The sequence below is a fragment of the Hemitrygon akajei genome, chromosome 9 (assembly GCF_048418815.1).
Source record: "Hemitrygon akajei chromosome 9, sHemAka1.3, whole genome shotgun sequence".
In the NCBI taxonomy this organism is placed as follows: Eukaryota; Metazoa; Chordata; class Chondrichthyes; order Myliobatiformes; family Dasyatidae; genus Hemitrygon; species Hemitrygon akajei.
Window position 1 is genome coordinate 114,084,995 of NC_133132.1, and position 6,000 is coordinate 114,090,994.

General features: G+C 45.3%; 1 long non-coding RNA gene across 1 annotated transcript in view; it reads right to left on the reverse strand.

Annotated features, from left to right (window-relative positions):
* LOC140733455 (uncharacterized) overlaps positions 1 to 5,754 on the reverse strand; it is a 271,387-nt gene extending 265,633 nt beyond the window's left edge. The window contains exon 1 of the long non-coding RNA XR_012100288.1: positions 5,494 to 5,754. This is a non-coding gene — a long non-coding RNA (uncharacterized lncRNA). The remainder of the gene's footprint in view (positions 1 to 5,493) is intronic.
* Positions 5,755 to 6,000: the final 246 nt, after the last annotated feature.

Here is a 6,000-nt window from a genome sequence, read left to right on the forward strand (position 1 = left end):
TGTATTCTTTCTGTTTTTCACTACTATGGCGTACTTGTGTATGGATTGATCTGTCTGGATGGCATAGTAAATCTTTTTCACTGTATCTCAGTACATGTGCCTTCACCCCAGTGGCCGTATACTCATAAATCTTGAAATGTGGCCAAAGTAACACATTGTTTGTATGATCACAGTTAATTACTGCCACAAGTGGAATCAGTTATTTTGGAGTAAAGAGTGGCATTTGTGTTGGGGAGAGCAATCTCAACAAAGGGCTTTCTGTTACCTACTGGAACAAAGGTAGTCTTTAGTTGTGACAAAAGAGCAATGTGTTAAATCTACCCTACTGTGTGTTCCCAACGTTATTTTAGACTTCCATTATCTGCAGATTTTGCAATGGGGCCAGCCTTCCACTGCAGTGACAGACTTTAACAGAAGCCATAAAGCATATCACTGGCTCGGCCTAAATTGGCAGCAGCATCTCCTGGCTGCTGTCTGGCTTGATGCCAGTAAATCTGCCCTTAAGTTTAAACTTGACGCAAGTACAGTGGACCCATTCTAAAAAGTGGGAAAAGGGGCTGCCAGAAGAAATATGAGCAAAGGTTTATTTTTTTTTATTTATACTGCTTTAAATGTTTTAATTGTCTTTAAGTGTCTGCATTGCTTTATTCAGTTTTTCACCATTAATTTTTCTCCTCTCTTCAGAAAGATTATTTTAAACAGTTGCTGAATGACTTTGATTGTCTGTCAATGCCAAATGCACTTAACAACTGCGACGGCATTGAAAGCCTGTCAGCCCGAGGGCACTGGCTCACCAGCTGCCCAAGCCTTTCCAGGATCACAACTGAAGTTGTCTATGCTGACAAAGCCATTCAATTCTCCAAGCAAAAAAATATAACGTGGGAAGGAAGGCTCTTGCAGTTTCATGATCGCCTGCTCAGACATGGGAAGGTCAATATATGCTGACCAGGGAATAAGAGAAGGATTCATGGTCAATTGTGCATTTCAATACTTATCATCAGTTCCTGTGTGAAGGTCAGCATATCTAAGTGCTACACTGGCGTTGTTAATAGAGCTGATGGACTGGGATTTTATCCTGAGCTTTCGGGAAAGTCCTCTCTGTAGCTGACTGCATTTCCTCCCACACCCCAAAAATGTGTAGGTTAGTAGATCAATCATCCTTGTGAATTACCCCTAGTGTACAGGTCTGTGGGCAAATCTGAGAGGAGTTGATGGAAATGTGGAGAGAATAAAAAGATATTATCATAGAAATGGCATAAATGGAAACTTGAACAGCTCAGATTTGATAAGCCAAAGGACCTGTTACTCTCTGTGTGCTTCTATACCTCTAAAGCCACACAATAACAGAGAGTTAAAGTAAAGGCTAGCGGATCTTCATTAATATTCCCCACTCTTGTATTAAAGAATGAATAAGAAAAGTAGCAACGGTACAAGGCAAAAGGAAGCAATCTGCAGATTGGTACAAGTAAATGGTACAAGTTAACAAAAACACAAACCAATCCTAAGGCTGGTATACCTACAGAGGGAAATAGACATTTGATGTTTCAGGTCATCTGGACTGAAGGATAAGAGGGGATAAGAGGAGGAATGAAGGGGTGGAGCATGAGTTGTCGGCCATAGGTGAATCCAGTTGTAAGGGGTCATTGAAACTAGGCAACCACTTTTCCAAGCACCTGCACTACATTCACCATGGCCTTCTGGAGCTTACAGTTGCTAGCCATTTTAAATTTTTTCCCTGTTTCCACATTGACACGTCTACTCCAAGTCTCCACCACTGACAGGGTAAGGCTAAATTCAAACCAGAGGAACAGCATTACAACCGGATAGCATTAGCATTGAATTGTCCAAGTATGGGTAATTGCTTCTCCTCTGGTCCTTTTATCTTCCCTCTTGATCTCCCCAGTTCTTTCTACAGCCATTCTAGCCAACCATCAACTCTTCCACTATTCCGTCTGCCCAATACCCACACACTCCATGGTTCTTCCTCTCATATCAGATTCTATCATCTGCAGTCCATTGTTACCTCCACCATCACCTCTGAACCTCTGTCACTATTTTCACTCTCCACTCCTCAGCTAGATTCATCTGTTGCTTGCCGGGTTTTGTTCAACCTCTTACCTTCACCTTTTTATATTGGCTGTACCTTCAGTCTAGCTGAAGAGCCTTGAACTGAAACATGAACGGTTTATTACCCTCACAGATCTGCCTGACTATAATGTGAATGGTTAATTTTCCTGCTGGTCGAATGGCCCATTCGAAGGATGCATCAGCTTATTCCCATTGACTGGCTTTCATGCCATGGCACCAGCTCCAGTCCAGTGTCTGGTACCCCAGGTGTACGTGCAAGGGCCTCAATCTCTTTTCACTAGGAGCTCCCCTTCAATCTGGGTTGCAACCAGTACTAAAGGACGATTGGGAAAGTGTGCTGCAGAAAGGAGGCCTGTGCATAGACTTGGGTAAGTCCCTGTTTGCTGAATGCTTAGTGTTGTAGCTGTGTAATTTAGGGGAACTTAAAAAAGTACCTCTCTGTGTTAGAAGTGTTATTGAATGTTTAGAGTCATAGTTTTGTAACTTAGTGGGCTTACATAAGTACTTGATTGACTTAGATGCTTGGTTGAGCATTTAACTGTTTGTTTACAAATAAATAGTGAATGTGCTTACTCGCAATCAGATTCTCCTGTCCCACTCACTGATCCCCGAATCTGCTTCTGTATAAAATTTGGCTTAGTTGGCAAGTTTTGGCGAGTTTAACAGAGGTTAAAAATGTTCAACGGTAAGAGAAAGCGAGAGAACCTCTTGTGTGAGGAGTGCTGCATCCCAGGGTGGACCGACAACAGTGCTGGGTTCGACAGTCTTTGTGATCCTGTTCTATGAGGTAGGGTTCCCAGAAAAGAAGGGAAGCCAAAGAGCTGCCTTTTGGCTGTTTGCAGCCACCATAAAGCACCCAGATACAGCTGTCAGTACTGTAGATATGTTCGGTGGTCCTTTCTCAGCCAGGAGCCTTGGGGATCCAAGGCCTTGCGTATCCATTATGGTGCATTGCGGGAAAGGAAATGTGCAGCAATGGATCACAATGGTGGACACTGGTGTGGAGCACACCATCATTCCAGTTAATCCCAACAGTTGGCAGGGTCCCTGGGCTACAATACAGGGTTTAGGGGTTTCCCTTCTTCCCATCCAGGAGGTTACCTCGCACATGGCTATCAGCTCAGGTGAGCCAGGACCCATGACTGTCTTGTGGGCAGCATCTCCCAAGTGCATTCTGGGTATTCTTGGTTGCCTCCCCCAGGGGTATGTACACAGCCCCACATTGTGCCACGGCATGGTAGCTCAAGATTTACAGGGGATACAGCTGGACCCTAGCATCTCTATATTCTACTACATAGACAATGTGCTATTACAGAGACCCTTGCAGGATGTTGTGCAGCAGACACTGGATGAAGCGGTTCCCTCCCTGAGGGAGTGGGGTTGGCCTATCAAACCCGATAAGATACAGGGCCCCAGTCAGAATGTTCTACTCTGAGCAGTGGAAGATACCTGATAAGATGAAGTGCAAAATCTTGAAAGCTGCAGTCCCCATCTCCAAGGAGGAAATGCAGCAGTTTGTAGGGCTCCTTGGGTATTGGTGCCAACATATCCTGCACCTGACCATAATATTATGCTCCCTATACTAATGGGGTCTCGAACAGCAAGCAGCTTTTGAGACTGATAAGCAGGTAGTAGAGCCAGTTGTTGGCCTGCTATTGGGCCCTCCTGGCCACTAAACACCAGACAGCCTCTGAGCCGATTGTGCAGGAACTTCCTCTCCATATCATAGAACATAGAAATCTGCAAAACATTACAGGCCCTTTGGCCCACTACGTTCTGACAACTATGTAATCTGGTCTAGAAAATGCCTAGAATTACCCTAATTAGCCCTCCATTTTTCTAAACCTCATGTACCTATTTAAGAGGCTCTTAAAAGACCCTATTGTATCCGCTTCCACCACCGTCGCCAGCTGTGCATTCCACGCATCCACCACCCTCTGTGTGAAAAACTTACCCCTGACATTCCCTCGGTACCTATTTCCAAGCACCTTAAAACTGTGCCCCTTCGTGTTAGCCATTTCAGCCCTGGGGAAAAAGCCTCTGGCTATCCCCATGATCAATGCCTCTCATCATCTATTGGATCAGCCCTCATCCTCCATCGCTCCAAGGAGAAAGGGCCGAGTTCACTCACACCTATTCTCCCTACATTACAGAATGGCAGAGTGGCAGATGGTGTTAGCAGTCTTGACGACACTGACCTGCGGTGGGAGGTCCTGTGGATGGCGTATGAATATGTAAACAGGTCCAACGTGTCAGATTGGTATGAGGACTCTGATCCATACTGCACAAGGATACCATTAATACCGATCCCCTTTGATGACAAGGAAAACGACAGTTGGGGGAACTTGTCCAGCTCCACTGACTGTGGTATTCTGTTTTGTGGGAATCAGGGAAGGGATAATCCACTTTTCCCAATTGTACAGTAATGGCCTTGAAGAACGTGAGCCTTAGTAACCCCTGGTGGAATGAGTGCTTTAAGAGTTGGTATTTCCCTACTTACAACTTGTTCAATGAAAGGTCCTGACTCTGATGGTAATTCCCCAGCTGACAGAGAAAGGAAAGAAACGTTGGTGTAGGCAGTATGCTAAGCACAGACCCAACCACTCATTGGGACGCAGCAAGTGTGAGCTGGAGCGGTATCCAGCGATGGCGGTGTCCACACCGAAGGGTGCTGTGAAGGTGGGCACTCCCTGGTCACTGAATGACGCTTACTGTATATACAGCTACTCGGCCTACCCATGGCTCCCCAAGGGGTGGTATGTCTGCTGTTATCTGGGGTATGAACGCCATATGTACACCACCTCAGTAGCCAGGATAAGCTCCTTTCCCTTGATGGCTGGCATAGCAGTGGATCTACCACATGGGCAGAAAAGTATTGGATAATAGCCTTTCTCCATTGTGGTGTGACCAGACTGTCCCAGGAGCTGATACATATGACCTCTGTACTGGAGACGCTAACTAACGAGACAGTCATAGCATTGATGCACTGACACAAGTTTTGGCCAAGATGATGGCTGTCTTGCTGAACTGGATGCCTTGAACTACCTGCTCACAGAGAAATGTGGTGCTTGTGCTGTTATCAGCTGAGAATGGTGCACCTCCATTCCTGATAGGTGAGGGAACATCATTCACATGGCCAATCACATCCGACAGACGGTTAAGAAAGTGGAGGACCAGTCCCATAGCTATTACACTCTGAAAGCAAACTGGTGGCTTTCTGGGGCGCTAGAAGTTTGGTGGACTATCATACTACCCTGGGTAATGACTAATGGGATGAGAGTACAGGAGTTTCCATTTTATATAAAGTTTAGTGGGGCGATTGCAGGTGTTATACCAGCCTGAGAGCCAAATGTCATGGTGTTACATCTTTTAAAGGGTGGTGTGCAATATGAAGAGTTAGCTTACCTGCCAGTCAAAAACCACTTCCACTGTGCTGGTTGCTGATTGGCCTCTTCAAAGGATGCAGCAGCTCTCTGTTAATGGCTGTCTTTCACGCAATGGCCCCTGCTTCCAGTTCCACTGCATCCCATGAGTATAAGAATAGCACGTGTGAGATCCTTGGTGTCTCTTCACTAGGAGCTCCCCTTCAGACTGGGTCACCACCAGGGCTGAAGGTCCATTGGGATAGTGTGTTTCAGAAAGGAGGGCTCACACGCACATTTAGATAAGTACCTCTTTGCTGAATGCTTAATGTTGTAATTGTGTAACATGGGGGTACTTAACAAAGTACCTGTTTGAGTTAGAAATGTTATTGAATGCTTAATGTTGTTGTTTTGTATCTTAGGGGCTTAGCTAAGTACTTGTTTGATTTAGATGGTTGGTTGAGTGTTTCACTGCCCGCTTGTAAATAAATAGTTAATCAGTGTCTTCCGTTCCACTTACCGCTTCGTGAATCTGTTTCTGCATATTGTT